Source organism: Thunnus maccoyii, chromosome 23 (genome assembly GCF_910596095.1).
Source record: "Thunnus maccoyii chromosome 23, fThuMac1.1, whole genome shotgun sequence".
Classification (NCBI taxonomy): Eukaryota; Metazoa; Chordata; class Actinopteri; order Scombriformes; family Scombridae; genus Thunnus; species Thunnus maccoyii.
The window spans coordinates 24,997,114-25,011,944 of NC_056555.1; the positions used below are offsets into that span (position 1 = coordinate 24,997,114).

The following is a 14,831-nucleotide window of genomic DNA, read 5'->3' on the forward strand; positions in this document are numbered from 1 at the left end:
ACTACATCAAGCTCATAATACTTATGTACTTTTACTGCAATACTTTAACTGCATCAAGCTCATAATACTCATAGTATTGCAGTAACTTTTACTGCAATACTTTAACTGCATCAAACTCATAATACTTATGTACTTTTACTTAAAGGTCCAGTGTGTAGGATTTATTGGTGTCTGGTGGCTCCCCTTCCAAGCGTGTAGGAGAATCTACGGTGGCCATTGAACTGGTGAAAAACATCAAAGGCCTCTCTAGAACCAGTGTTTGGTTTGTCCGTTCTGGGCTACTGTATAAACATGGCGGTGTAACATGACGGGCTCTGTGGAAGAGGACCTGCTCCCTCTGTAGATATAAAGGCTCATTCTGTGGTAACGAAAACACAATGATTCTTATTTTAAGTGATTATACACTAATTAAAACATACCTATGAATATTATATTTCATTCCTGCTATGTCTGTTCTGCTAGATGCCACTAAACTCTACAACACTGCACCTTTAAGTAGGATTGCAGGACTTTTACTTGGGGCGGGTCTTACAGCCTGTAAGGCAACACTCCGGGTGTATTCTGCACATTGTCTCTGTGCAGGTTGGCTGCTGCTGGAGCTGCTTTTACTCACAATTCAAAGTGTAGTTTTTATACGAGTCACATCTCCGGAGAGCTGAGCCACTACAAAAAACAACTCCTGTAGCCGAACAAGAGCTGAGTTTGTCGGATATAAAGTGTCCAGAGGAGACGTTAAACCTGCCTGGACTGGAGGTACCAGCGTGTTTGTGCCATGTTGTAGTGACGGATTACACCTGCAGGTAAAACCGCTTTAATTGACATTCCTCCCTCATCTGCACGCGGACATTTCTGTCGCTTTGCTCATTTTTTTAAAATATATTTTCTATTCGATTAATTCAGGAAATACCTCACATATGTTCTGATTTGCCAGCTTTGTCATGCGAACACACAACCTAAACATAAAATGTGAAAACAAACGGTGGCAACTTGATCCGTGGAAGGAAAGGCAGCCGTTTCTGTGTTGTAAGCGGATAACCCTCCCGCACCAGACTGCACTGGGAAATTTAGATTATATGATTTCGCAGGTATTTACAGGCAAATACACACACAATTACCTGATTTAAAGAAGTGCAAGCATCATATCTTTAATTCGGCATACAACCACCACACCAGAAATGTCGTAGATTAACATAACTTCAACTTTTATTACCATTTCTCGAGTTATTCCTTGAGCGTTTTTTAAGAAAATTATCGTTACAACGTGGTGGGCGATGAGCCAACAACGAGTTTGATTAAGCAGTTTAGTGAAATGTTAAGTGATTAGTGACTAACATCGTACCACACTTACGCCGAAATTACTAAAAGCAGCAAAATAGCTCCTAAGAATCCATTTAAGGTCTAATCCTACATTTATATTCGCTAATACGTATTTTTATAGTAAATTGACTGAATTTTTAATGGAGTTTGGCACATTGTGTGTTCATGAGAAAAATGAAGGTGAAGGGCAGTAACACGTCTCGCTTGTTGACCCGCAGTTCATCAGTGAAAGAAAAATACCTGATTGAAAATAAAAAAAACAAGCTATCTAAGCCTCGCTGTCGCCCCCGGACAGGTGTGCTCGGCGGCCCCGCCAACAGGCGCTCTGTCCCCCGGCTTGTCTGACCGACGCTGCCCGGTGTGTCGGAGCTCAGAGATAGCAGCGCGGCTCCGTATTGTTCCAGCCGGGGTTACCGGAAGGTCTCCGCGGCATTATTTTATCTCTTTTGTCTCTTTAAAACAAACGGTTCCTGTTATCTTTAACTGTAAGTGACCGGGGGCGGACTTCACTGATAACTGCCTGGAGCCCCGAACAAACAGCCGTAGATTTATTATGATGTTTAGATCTGACAAACATTGAATTATGTTACTATTCAAATTCATTGTTCTCCAGAGTAACTCACAAAGGGCCCCAAAACACTTAAAATGAATGAATAAAAACATTCCTGCCGAGCTGTTTTCACGGCTGATGAAGATGAATAGCCTACTCCACAGCTGAACATACTCTGAAAATCAACATGTCGCTCCGTTTTGTTTGATTGAAATCTTTTTATTCTCCTTAAAGCTGACCCACATTCATGTATATTGATGTTAAAGTATAGAAGGTTTGTTCCTGAGAGGAGACAGATGTTAATTGGCGGCAGCAGCTCATTAGTTTGGCCCCTCTGTGACCTCTCCAGGTAATTGGTGTTATGAGAAGAGCAGGTCTCAGGTGAGATAACTCACTTTGTACCTTTTCTATAATTCACACGTTTACATTAAAGTCTTCTAAAACTACCTAACTTGACTCTGAAAGCACGTAGTAAACATATTCACAATAATAATTTAAAGTTGCGTCTTGACCGAAACAAAGATGGCGACCGGAAACAGATAACCGTTTACTTCCTTCATCATAGCAACCAACCAGGTCAGGTTTGTTTTTTTGGGACGTTACCATCTGTTACTTTTATTGATAATAATTAGTGACAAAATCAGCTTGAATTGTATTTGTATCATCTAATATATTAATACCACCACTAATAACCAGTCTCTGCAGGATTTCACTTGTTTTTGTGTGATTATATACATTTAAATCATTTCTCATTTTATTCCATTTAGTTTTTTAATGTGACATCATGGTGGGTGATGGCGAGTTATGTTAACCGAATTTTATTGGACGGTTTAGTTAAATTAAAGCTCCAAATCAGGAAGTGCATTTTTTATTTCTGAATTTGGACTCTCCTGTCAGAATATTCAGATTATTGATCATTTATCACTTTGTATTAGTTTATTTGTGATGTCATCAGAGCTCACATGACCTAAATCCTTTTACCACCTGCTCAGTGTTGAATTTAGTGCCGTTAGCTGTTTCTCTGGAGGTGAAAGGTCATCAGGCTCTTAGAAAACTACGTTTGCAGATACTAAACGCTCGCAGGACCTTTGAGCCGACTGTTGTTGTGTTTTCTGCTGCATTTTGATGGAAAGCCGTTTCCTGTTTGAGTCAGATAGTGAAGGATTAAAGTCCGCAGACTGACTGTGTTTCTTCATGGGAAACATCCCTCCAGCTGCTCTCCTGAAGGACTGACAGACTATTTCTGGATGTTTTTCTGCCCTCAGGGTCTTTGCTGTGGCTGGTTTTTCTTTTTTTTTCTAACCATTGATTCAGATCCTGAACTGAACTCAAAATATCTGGAACGTCCTCAAAGTCAAGTCAAAATCCTGATTCTAAACCAGTATTTAATTTGACTGTTTTATCCATCAGATGTTAATTAGACTGAGAGGAGAGCTGCAACTAATGATTGTTGTTATTATTGATTAGTTGTTTGGTCCATAAAATATCAGAAAATGGTGAAAAATATTGATCAGTGTTTCCACGACGACGTCCTCAAATGTCTTGTTTTGTCCACAACTCAAAGATCTTCAGTTTACTGTCATAGAGATGAAAGAAACCAGGATATATTCACATTTAAGAAGCTGCAATCAGAAAATTTGGACTTTTTGACTCAAAACAATTAATAAAATATCAAAATAATTGTTGATTAATTAAACAGTTTGCAGCTAATCGATTAATCATTGCAGCTCTCAAAGTCTACAGACTTCCTCTGTGAGGCTAAACGCTAACAGCATGCTAACATGCATGTTCATGTCACGTAGGTATAGTGTTAGCATGTTAGCATTTGCTAATTAGCAGTAAACACAAAGTACAGCTGAGGCTGATGGGAAAATAAAGGAAAGTAAACGTTGACCAGATGGTGGCGCTAGACGAAGAGTCGGAGGATCAAAGTTATTATAAGTAGTCAATTTATTGATTAGTTGATTGGTAAAAAACCTGCAACTAATTTAATAACTGAATTATTGTTTTAGTCATTTTTTAAAGCAAAAACGCCAAAAGTTTCAGTTTCAGCGTCTGATGTGAAGGTTTGATGTTTTGTAGTCGTTGGTGACAGTAAAGTGAACGTTTTGGGTTTTGAGACGTTGGATTAAGACATGTGACACGTTTGACTTTAATGAATCAAAAACATTTTAGAGATAAACCAATAAAATCATTGTCAGATTAATCGATAATGAAAGTTATTCCAGCTCATCCTGACGGCAACATGAATCAATCAATCAAATCAATATATGTTCAGTCGACCTGATCGATTAGAGTCAGCAGGTTCGTCCTCTGAGGAGCTCGACAGACGTTACTGTTGATGTTTGTTTGTCTAACGTTGGTTACCATGACGACACGGTGATGTAACCGCGCCTGCCAGGTGCAGCTCGTAGAGAATTATGGGATTGAAACTGGAGCAGCTGAGTTGACGTCGTTGCATCAGATTGAGGCTTCAGATTATTGATCGATGCAGTAAATCAATAATCTCTTCATGTGATCGTATCATGCTGATATGATCATATTGTTCCAAATTAGATCAATACTAGATTATTGATATTTAATATCCAATAACAACATAGTGAGTCATTTTCCAACATGAACTCATAACTAGAGCTGCAAAGATTTATTGATCAGTTGATCAACAGATTGATAATTGAATAATTGTTTTAGTCACTTTTTGAAGGAAAAATGTTAAAACTTTTTGCTTTCAGCTTCTCAAATCTGAAGATTTGATGCTTTTCTGTCTCATATGTGACAATAAACTGACGTCAGATTTAACTTTCAGACATTTTATTGACAAAACAATTAATCAATAATGAAACTAATAATCGTGCTCGACTCATTTCTCAGATATGAAGTTCTGGAGGTTTTTCTGTGTCGTATGATGGTGAACTGGATATTTATGGATATTTATGGATATTTATGGGTTTTGACTGCTGTCAACTAAAGATCAATCAATAAATTGATTAACAGAAAATGAACCAGTAATTATTTTGATATATGAAATATAGTTTTAGTCACTTTTTAAAGCAAAACAATCTAAAATGTGAAGATTGAATGTTTTTCTGCATCAGACAGGAAATAAATCTTCACTTTGTGATAATTATCAGCAGATGAATTGATGGTGAAACTCGTGTGTTCACACGTTGAAGGACTTTGACTCGCTGATACGGCGAAAATACAGGAGGAGTAAACAAGCAGACGTGTGATAATAAAAACAAACAAATCACTTTATAGACGAGCTCACACTTACCGATCAGCTGATAAACACAGCGATAGATCCGCTATCAGCTGATCGGTGTCGGAGGTTCGTTCTGCTTCCTGTCGGCTGCTCTTCGTCGATGATGATGATGATGTCACGACTCACACCGGCGAGGTCTTTAATGTGAAAATAAACGGAGTGTTTTATATTTTCAGTATTGATCGATTAGTTTTGCTTTATAAAATAAAAAAATGTGAAAAAAGTCGACTTCAGACGTCGTGTTTCGTTTGATTGATCATCAAAACCCCAAAATATTCAGTTTATTGATCCATGTGACAAAAGAAAAGAAACAATAAACGACTGATTGATTATCTGAATAGTTGCTTAAATGTCAATGAATCAATCAGCTGATTCAGTGATGAAATAAAACATCTGGAGAACTTTTCTTTCATCTTCCAAATGATTCATTGATTAACTGTGAAAACTAATCAGCAGATCAATCAATAAATGAAATGATGGTTAGTTTCAGATCAATCAAGATTCTCTCGTCTGATGTTTGACGGCAAACTGAAGCCGAAACAATCGATCAGTCGATCGACAGAAAAGAAATCTGTAAATATATTGATAATCAATCGTTTGTCATTTATTTAAAAGCAAAATTATTGATCGATTAATGGAGAAAATAATCAGCAGATTGATCAATAAGGACACGTTAAAATAAATCTGTAAGCTGATCAATGTTCTTTCTGTTTATTCTGTTCATTTAGTAACGATTGTTTTTATTATTGATTAATCAGTTGAATCATTTGATCAATAAAACATCAGAAGGTCTGAACTGACCAGCAAACAGTAATAAAACAAATTCTCTCATTTATCAAAACAGTTGATTGATTTTCTGTTGATAATCGTTTCAGCTTTAATAGTTTCTGATCAATATTAATACACATATTTATATATTAATATATTTATAATTCATGAAAATCTTTGAGTGATTAAATTCTCTTTTTCTGTTGATCAGAGTCAAAAATCTGAATATTTCTATTTATATATTAGTCAGATATCAGTGCTGAACTTTTTTTTATAAGTCATATTTTTAATGTAATGGAGTATTTTTATGCTGCTTTTACTTCAGTAAAATTCCTCAAAACTTCAACATCTTCAAGAAAATCAATAAAATAAAAAACTGATCAACTGATAATGAGAATAATGGTGATAATCGTGATCAACGCAGCTCCTTCAGGTGTCTGTGAGGAGAGTAGAAGTTGACTCGAAGCAGCAGGTTTCTGAACAGACACCTGTCAGCTGATCCGTAAGCCCCGCCCCCTCCACCTGCTCATAACGAGTCATTAATTAGAGGCTTAAGCTGGTCAATCCCGGAGAAGGACGAGCGGCAGCAGCAGTAATAATCTGTCAGACATGAAGCTGCTGAGACTCTGATCGCCGCTGCAGTCCGGACGCAACATCAGGTCGGTTTTTATTTTCACAGTTTCAACGTTCTCGTGTGAAGACGAAGCTTCTGTAACGAGCTAATTAGAATCGGAGAGTCTGTTGTTGTTTTGAAGGTTCGATGACGTCTCGCTGTGACCTCACCAAGTTATTTATAGTCTTACTGTGAACTCTGTTTGATCTGTTTGATCTGCTGCTTCATGTTTCATGAACGCTGCTCACTGATGGAAAATATAGTATAAATATTTCAGCTCTGACTCTCAGTTACTGTTTTAAACAGTTTTAAACACAACACACAAAATAACTTCATCATGTAATCAATAATGAACAGACTCTGACTTGTTCAGGCTTTTTAATACGTCTTTTAATTGATTTTAAGAGTTTTTAAGGTGTAAAAACTCTTTTTTTTATAAATGAAAAATCATGACTGTTTTTAATGTATAAATTAATGGATGGATTTTATGTTGTTTGTTAAATTTAAAGAGGTTTTTAAGGGTTAAATTTAACATTTTTTTTGGGATTTAAACAAATATTGAACAGATTGTAATATATGAAGTTATTTTTAATCAGTTAAACACAGCTGAAAGACTAAAAGGTTATAGGTAAAATCTCTTAAGTCGTCCCTGAACTTCAAATATTTGCTCAGTTGGCGTATATATTCTGAAATATATATAATAAAATATATAATAGAACTTCATCATACTGTTCATATTCTGACTGTTTCCCTTCATAATTAGTCTTTAACCACAAATCTATTTTTTAATTCATAAACCTCATCAGTCATCAATAAATCAGAGTTTTCTTTATGGAGAAAAACAAAATTAAATATAAATATTAAATGAATTCTCCAATTTGACAACTAAACACCTTTTTTATGTACAAAAATAAAACAAATTTGTACATTCAGGCTGAAATAAAGATGTTCAGGGTGTTTTTACTGTGAGTCAAACTTGACCTGATCAGTATTTAAAGGGTTAATCTCACTTTTCTAATATCTTTAATCTCTTATTTTAATGTTTAAGTGTATTTAATTCAAAGTTAAATCAGTCTGTGTTTATACTGCTCAGAGATCAATAACCCTCAGATGTGATCAGCAGTTTTACTATTATTATTATTATTATTATTATTGTTATTATTAGTGGATGTGTGGTGTTTGTACAGCAGCACCAGAGTCAGATTGAGCGGATCGTATCAGAGCAGGTCAGATTGAGAACATGGAGTCACAGCTGCAGATTACAGTCGATAGCAGCATCAGAGTGGATGAATATGGATTATTGACACCCAGAGGTGATGAAACTGTCACTTTCTCAACAGCTGTAACCGACCTCAGCACAGAAATACGTCTTCAAAACAACAGGCTGACATTTAAATCACATGAATTAGCCTCACTCAGCTAGAATTGGGACTAATAAGAGGTAAAAACTCTTAAAATGTTCTAAATCTGTAACATTAAAGCTGAATTTTCTACTCAACTGAACTAAATTTAAAGCAGTTTCTAAGGTATAAAATGTAAATAAAGTAATTTTTTTTTAAATTTTGTTTTTGGGAAAAACATCTTAGAATTTATAAAGTATCAGATCATTTTAATGCTGTTTGGTAAATTTTAAGGTTTTAAATTTTAAAAGGTGTTTATGTCTTTAGTAGATTTCTCTGTTTAGCGTCGTTAGGCTAGGCTAACGCGTTGTTGCTAACATCGGAGCTAACACTTTCCCAGCAGTCAGAAACGACAGAAGCATTTATTAACTGACATTTACCGCCACACTGACAACTTCCTGTTAACCTTTTCCTATTAGCTCTATTCCTTAAAAGCAGTTACGCTACCTGCAGTTTCCATGGCAACGACACAGACGTTAACTTTAACTTTCGAAGCAGAGGCTCCCAAACGCTGTTGATTTCCCAATAAATGGATATTTGCAATTATTTTTGGCATTTAGAAAAAACATGTTTTAGCCCAGCAGCCCGACCTTTAATATTACATCATATAATAATATTATTGTTTATTGGGTTTTGTTTTATAGTTGTTTTTTGCGTGTGTGAAGATGCTGCTTCAGACTATATGTACCTCTGTCCACACACACAGCACTGATTACCTCATGATACATGAGGCCTGTATGATTAAACTGGTGCATTCAGACCAGTATGGCTGTAATGGCCTATTTTAGTTAACATGTGTTTCAGAACATATAAAGTATGATTAGACGGGCTCAGCCCACCTGATTCTTCTTCTTTTCATTATTATTATCCCTCCCTCCATTTCCTGTCATATCTACACTGTCCCTGTTGTTGTTGTTGTTGTTGTTGTTGTTGTTGTTGTTATTATTATAAAGGCATAAAAAACTCTTAAATCCAGATAAATCCAACAAGAAGACTTCATTTAAATGTGGCGCTGTTCCTTCAACAGTTTGACATGTTTACCAGTGTATTCATGTGTTTACCAGTGTATTCATGTGTTTACAGTGTATTCATGTGTTTACCAGTGTATTCATGTGTTTACCAGTGTATTCATGTGTTTACCAGTGTATTCATGTGTTTACCATTGTATTCATGTGTTTACCAGTGTAACCAGTATGTTCGGCTGTGAGTGAAGCAGCGTTAGCGTCCTTCCTGCTGCTGCTGCTGTATGTAGGTTAGTGTGAGATAAATGAGTGTGAGCTCCCGGCAGAGATCTGTGGCCTCGATCCTGACAGCAGCTTCCAATCAGCAAATTAATCAGTCTGCTCTCATTCTTCTCTCAGCCTCGTTATCACACTGCAGCCGTCACATGTCCCCGATCACTAAATCAATAGCAGGGTTTCCACAGTGAACCGGGAGACAAAGACACAACGTCCAGAGAGCTTAAAGGAGGATTTATAAACTTTAACTTGAGTGGAAATAGTTAGAATGAAAGGCTGAGTTATGTTTGAATGTGCAGTATAAAAACATCTAGCTAAAATACAACTGAAGCTCTGATGGTAGTTTGTCCTTCTCAGAGTCATAACTGAGTCACATCTGAACACACACACACACATAAAACACATATTGACATCATTCAGTGTGATTTACACTTCCTGGTTACATCATTATCTCTGATGTCATCAGCAGTAAACCTCCATAAATCCACCTGAGAATCATCACAGTGATGTTTGTCTGCAAACATCTGATTCACAGGACTGTTAATGGTTCCATGTGTCGTAATGTCAGTTACCATCATCATCATCATCATCATCATCATCATCACCTGATGTGCTGATGTCTCTGCAGCATCGTCCGCTCCGTCTCTCCACTTCGCTGAGTTTTTTTTGTGGTTGTTGCTTTTAATTATTATTAAAAATTCTTGATTTTTAAGCAGCTTTTCTCAAAACCTCTGGTGCTGTTTACAAAGTTTGATGTGTTGTTTGTTTTTGTTTTGTTTTTTTATGGTAAAATTGCAGAAATTGAAAGAATTGTGATTCTCATGTTAAGACCACATTTCCCATAAGCCCTGTCACTTCCTGTTTCTGCCGTTTTTTTTTGTTTTTTTTTTTCCAGTCAGCTGGCATGTGGTTTGTTTTGATGATGATGATGATGATAATGAGGAGGAGAGGTTGAAGGTTGTTATCTGTAAATGAGGAGTCATTTTTATTGATGAAGTGAGTTTTGTTTGGAATCTTTAACATCTTCAGCAGAACTTCAGTCAGTGTGAGGAGATCGACTGACTCGTCACCGTCGTCTTTCAGTCTCAACGTGAGGTACGAACGTTCCATTCAAGATGATAAATTGATATAAAATCAGTGGAGGAATGACAGGAATGTTGTAAATGTTGCAGAGTTCGGTTGAATCTACATTCAGAGTAACTGTCTGCTGTGATCTTCTCTCTAATATCTCTGACGGTCACATGACGCCTGGTATTAGTCACGCGGCGCTTCACTATAGAAAGACGTTTATATCAAAGCCTTCACTGTTTATTTCTGTCACAGAGCTGCTTTAATACACGTCTGCTGCTTTCTCACTCTGCTTCGCACTGTTGGGGAACTTTTCTGTGAATGAAACTCGTCCACAAACGGAGCAGAACAGGACAGTTTAGAGGCGATGATGATGATGATGATGATGATGATGATGAAACCTCAGTGAACAGCTGACATTCATCAGGCTGAAACCTCAGATTTACACAGATTGATGGAAGAGAAAAGTAGTTTTGCTTATTGTTTAGTGATTAATAAGAACATGATTGTATTTGTCATTTGGAACTGAAATGTACATGTTTAAGTGTGTTTATAGTGGATCAACAGACAGGCTTCAGTGTTTCTGCTGTTCAGGATCCTTTAGGATGAGGAGGAGGAGGAGGAGGAGGAGGAAGGTAGGGATTAGGTGTGTGTGTGTGTGTGTGTGTGTGCTGACCACATGGATGTAAATCTTCTTACCAATCCTCTTTACTTTCCTCTGTAGGACAGCAGCTGAGACTCTGCTGCCGCTTTGTTTGAATAAATAGATGTGAAAGTGTAACCGTGGTGACGTTTAGATGACGGATACAGACGCTCGTGTTTTTATTCGTCTCAGGACGACGTCGCCGCGGCTACAAAACAAACAAAATTATACAAAAATAGTTAAAACAGGCTGAAATATAAAAGAATAATAATAATAACTGAGAATAGAGACTAAAGATTGAACTATAACATTAACTCTGATATTACTTTATAATATAGTTAAACATTAAAGTGAGAGTAGTTCTGTGTATGGCAGACGCTACTGAGCATGTGCAGGAATACAGGTCTGTTTACAGTAATCAATCAACATGTTTTCATGCTTTTATTAATTAAACTCAGACAACAAGCTGCTGTAAACAGAACCGCGTTCCTGCACATGCTCAGTAGCGTCTGCCGTACACAGAACCTCTCTCTGGAGACTGACAACATGATGCAGTTATTAATAAACTAACGTGATGAAGGAACATGTGACCCAGTGCAGCGGTGAGACTCACTGACGGGTTTTTAGTCAGATATATCAGCTTTGATGAACACACACGATACTGATTTTATATCATTGATGATGCTTTAAATGTATGAAAGTGTAAATCAGAGCTGACTGAGACATAAATCAGTTGATTCTTTGTGTCGCAGGTGAAACTGCAGTTAAACAAAGTTCCTGCTGTGAGTCATAAAGTCTGTTTGAACATCAGTTAAACTTTAACTGGTCACACCTTCAGATCAAACACTCCACTGACGACTGACGTCAGGACCAAGATTTCAGTCTTTAATGAAGAGTTGACTGTTGTATCGATCTTAAAATTAGAAATGATCATTATTGATACGTCTGCAGATCATTTTCTTGATCAATAATCAGGTCACATTAGAGAAACTGAATCAGATCATTTCTTTTGTATTTTTTTTTCTTCAGGAAATGATTAAAACAATGAATCGATTATCAAATGTGTTGCAGGTTAATTTTCTGTCAATCAGTTAATCTGTTCATCATTTTAAATAAAATATTAATAAACGGGAAACAAATCATTTCAAGTTATTTCTCAGGGTAGTTTGATTTGTTTTTCAATAATAATTAATAATTAAAGCTGTAAGCAGCGTTGAACAGGCCTTCGCAGCTTTGTGCACGTCGGGCGGCGGCGCAGTCGAGGGTCTTCTGTGACGGGCATGTAGATGTTTTCAGACCCGGCTGTTCTCAGACGGTGCAAGAAGGAGATAAACATCACTTCCTCTGTCCACTGTTTTACCTGCTGCTGGAGCTGCTTCACTGCAATTTCAAAGGGGGCGCTGTTCAGCATCACTGACTGAACATTGTCATGAGGACGTGTTCAGGACGGGACTCTTATCAAACATGTAAAGTTTGGTGTTGACTGGAGCATTTACAATAAAGTTAAAGCAACTTCCTCTGTCAAACCCAAAAACTGCTGCTGCTCCTACTTGACAGGGTCATTAAAGTTTAATACTGAGCTCCTGAACTCCTCTTCCTCAGTTCTTCTATCATATGTTGTCTTTTTTTGATCATACTCAGTATAATCTATGCTCGCATGTGTAATAGTTTCCTCAGCAAAGTGGGAAAAATATGTGCATATATCAGCAATCACCAAAAATGATCATCAAAAAGTAATTTTTACATTTTATCAAATTTTTCACCAGACCTTTTGAGCACGTTTAGGGGGTCAAATTTAGGTCCTGTAATAATGAAGAAGGCATGAAAAACAACAATAACAGTAAATAAACAACAACAGGGTTTTACAGTAGTCCCTAATAATAATTAATGATTAACTTCAGTCTGGCAGAGCTCAGTACTAACTTTTAACGTGGTTGCTGGGCAACCAGACATCAGTTTATATGTTGAGTAATTAAGATACTACACAGTTATATGACACAAAAGAATTTTTAAAATCTTTATTACAGTAAATAAATAAAGTGAATCAGATTCACTTCCTGGTGAACAAACAGCTGATTCATGAACCCAGTCAGGCACTGCTTGTTTACATGTTTGTTTACATGTTTGTGTGTGATGTTGACGGGTTCATGAACTCATTGTGATCATCAAACATGTGATCGATTATAAAACATTAAATCATCACGTTTGAGCTGAAAGCAGAAAATGTTTTTACTGAAGAAATTCCTGAAACGACTCCAGGAATAAGTGTGTTAGGTGTGTGTGTGGGTGTGTGTGTGGGTGTGTGTGTGTGTGTGTGTGTGTGTGTGTGTGTTTTGAGTCACCTGCACAGTAACACCTGTGTTTGCTGAGTGACATCACAGACGATCACATGACTCCACCTCCTCCTCCTCCTTTTCTCTCACTGACCGACGGTGGCAGCGTCTTCACACACCCACACTGATCTCTCAGCTCTGTGTTCGCTCCTGCGTTGCCACGGAAACGCCTCACAGTCACACACACACACACACACACACAGCACCGCGGCTGTTTAGTGTTTCCACGGTAACTGACATTTCCATCCTGTATCCTCCTGCGTGCGGCTACGTGCTGAATGATGGTTAGTTATATTTCTATGTTTCATCAAACAGGAGAAATGATGAATATAAAGATGTAATAATATAATAAGATGTTTACAGCAGATCGTTCACTCTGATTGATCTGTTGGTGTGAATGTTTGCTGTAAAGTTATTGATCTTGTTATTTGACTCCCAGCAGCCTTCACGCGCTGAGTTTGATTGGCTGCTCTCATGGTGGAGGTGTAACCAATCAGAGGCGAGCTCTTTTCCTCCATCAGCTGTCGGCTTTTTAACAAAACCAGACGGTGACTCTCTGTGTACTTGTGTGTGTCTCTATTGTACGTTGTGGGTTTTTACTTATTGTTGTCGGCTGTTTTTGAGCCTTCGGGGACATTAAAGCTTTATTTTACTGAATAACAGTTGAATCAGACTCGGACACATCGCCGTCACGTTACTGCAGATAGAAAAGTTGTCAGATGTTGGAGCTCCGGTTGGAAAAGTGATACTAATAAACAAAAGAAGAAGAAGAAGATATGTTTAAGGATAAGTGGACTAAAACGTCACCACAACACCAAACAAAACGCCTGTTTAGAACAAAACTATCACAAAAACACAAAACTGAGCTGAAGTTGTCATGACGACGTACAGCAGAATAATTATAAAATCCAACAGTTAGTGACATCACATCATCTCTTTATGCTCAAGTTTAATGCATCTAATGCAGCCTGACCTGCAGCCACAGTATTAACAGAATATATAAAACTCTATTATAGATTTATAAGGTTTATGTCAATAACTCCTTTCAAAGCAGACGTTACAAAGAAAGAGAGAAGAATAAGATTATTTCTGCAGCATCAATGCAACAATATTTATAATAAAACACAATCAAATATGATGAAGATAAGTTAAAAAGACAGAATAAAAACCAGATAAAAGACTTTTAAGAGAGAAGTGTTGACAGATTGAGATTCAATAGAAAATCTGTTTTTAGTTTCCAGAATGGAAACGATCAATAAATCTGATGACAGTCGAGACCAAAACCAACCAGAGATGAAGGCAGCAACACACAGAAACACATGTTCTCATCAAATAAAGAATTTATGGATGATGATGATGATGATGATGATAATAATTAAAGCTGTAAGCAGCGTTGGTCGGGACCTCGCACTCTGGCCCGTCAGGATCAGATCATTTTTAAAAATGAGGGATATTTCTTATAAGTGTGGTGTGCTTTTATTTTGAAAGTTTGATTGACGTGTACTGTCAGGTGTAGTAATTTTTAGTAGGAAATTTCGTGGCGAATCCATTGATACAGGTTTGAAAGTGGTCAGACTTATAGTTTAGACGTCAGAAGCCTCTGTTTGACACAAAGTTCATGCCCATAGATTGCCTCCCC

General features: G+C 37.1%; 1 protein-coding gene across 9 annotated transcripts in view; it reads left to right on the plus strand.

Moving 5' to 3' along the window:
• Positions 1-539: 539 nt before the first annotated feature.
• eps8a (epidermal growth factor receptor pathway substrate 8a) overlaps positions 540-14,831 on the plus strand; it is a 49,604-nt gene continuing 35,312 nt past the window's right edge. For 7 of the 9 annotated variants that reach the window (XR_006093846.1, XM_042403068.1, XM_042403066.1 and 4 more), the window contains exon 1: positions 540-800. The gene's annotated coding sequence lies outside the window, so the exon portion shown is untranslated. Of the gene's footprint in view, positions 801-6,474; positions 6,557-14,831 lie in introns of those variants that run through there. The other 2 variants (XM_042403074.1, XM_042403067.1) reach the window with 2 other exon arrangements.